This window comes from Macrotis lagotis, chromosome 2, assembly GCF_037893015.1.
Source record: "Macrotis lagotis isolate mMagLag1 chromosome 2, bilby.v1.9.chrom.fasta, whole genome shotgun sequence".
NCBI lineage: Eukaryota > Metazoa > Chordata > Mammalia > Peramelemorphia > Peramelidae > Macrotis > Macrotis lagotis.
This window is the reverse complement of record NC_133659.1, coordinates 69,688,812-69,690,800: the sequence shown is the minus strand read 5'-3', so window position 1 is coordinate 69,690,800 and position 1,989 is coordinate 69,688,812.

Genomic DNA, 1,989 nt, shown 5'->3' with positions numbered 1-1,989 from the left:
GATACAGCACCAGCCCTGGAGTCAGGAATACCTGAGTTACTAATTATCTTGCTGTGTGTCCTTGGACAAGCCACTTAACCCCACTGCTTTACAAAAACCTAAAAAAATAAAAAATAAATAAAGTTAACTGCAGGCGACATTAAATACTTGGGAATCTATCTCCCAAGGCAAATCCAGAAACTGTATGAAAACAATTACAAAACACTTTTTATACAAATAATAAAGTCAGATCTAAATAACTGGAAAAACACCAATTGTTCATGGTTAGGCTGAGATAATATAATAAATATGATAATTATAAGCAAATTACATTACTTATTCAGTACCACACCAATCAAGCTACCAAATAACTATTTTATAAAGCTGGAAAAAATAGTAACAAAATTAATGTGCAGCAACAAAAGGTCAAGTATATCATGGGAACTTTTAAGGAATATGGAGTAGTTGGCTTCCACAGAATGAAAGGGGGGGAATTTTTAGTTTACATCACAAAGATTGGGGTCTGCCCATGGCTGTTGGAGCCTATATGCAGGTATGTGAGTGTAAGACAAAAGAAATGATCCTGACCAATCATTGAGCTGAGTAAAGTCTCCTCACCTGACATTAAGCCTCCTTACCCAGGGGGAAGTCAAAAATTAGTCTCAACTAGTTGGGGTTGACATAGGGTCTGTGTCCTCGTCCTCTGCACCTATGCAATGAAGTTCATACATATTACTACATAGTATACTCACCTGTGCCCATTAGTATAATGACCAGGGTGAGGAAAACATATAAGGAGGAATGTATTTATTAGATTGTAACCTTGACCAATGACTGGCATAAAGAGGAGGAACAAACCTTTCTCACTAGGAGAAATGGTTCTTCTTTGCAAAGAAGTTAATAAAAGCTATTTTAATCACTGGACTAAGTATTTATAATTATGAGCCATTGATAACAGAACAAAACTGATGAAAAAACCTGTAAAGGAAGGTGCCTAGGTGTACCAGATCTAAAACTTTACTATAAAGCAGCAGTCATCAAAACTGTCTGGTACTGGATATAGAATAATAACCCAATAGATTAAGTACAAAAGAAATGGTAGTAACTGACAGTAGTAACCTATTGTTTGACAAACTCAAAGACATTAATTTCTGGTATAGGAATTCACTATTCAACAAAAACTCTTGGGAAAACTGGAAAATGCTATGGCAAAAACTAGGCATAGAGTCACATTTCACACTCCATAGCAAAATGAGGACAAAATGGGAACAGAATTTAGACATTAAAGGTGATACCACAGATTTATTAACAGTTCAAGAAATAATCTATGGAAAAGAAAGAAATTTATGACCAAACAAGAAATAGAGTATATTATAAATTTACAAAATGAAATATTTTGATTATATTAAATTAAAAAGGTTTTACACAAGATTAGAAAATAGAAAGCTGAGAATCAATTTTCACAATGAGAATTTCTAAAACTTAGAGAAAATTTGAATCAAATTTAATCAAAAAGAACGTGAAGAGTCAGTTTACATACAATAAAATTAAAGCTATATATAATCATGTAAAAAATTATCCAAACCATTATCGATTAGAGAAATGCAAATTAAAACAACTATGAGGTAACAACTGACACCTATGAGTCTGGCAAAATGACAAAAAGGGGAAAACAATCAATGCTGGAGGGGTTGTGGCAGAATTTGGACAATAATGCACTGCTAGTGGAGTAGTGAAGTAATCCAACCATTCTGGAAAGCAATATGGAACTATGCCTAAAGAGCAATAAAACTGATCATACACTTTGACCAGCAATACCATTATTAGTCCTATATCCAGAAGAAATCATAAAAAATGGAAAAAGTCTCACATGTTCAAAAATATTTATTGCAGCTGTTTTTTGTAGTGGTAAAGAATTGGAAATTGAGGGGATGCCTATCAATTGGGGAATGGCAGAACAAGTTATGCCATATGAATGTTATGAAATATTATTACTATATAAGAAACTAT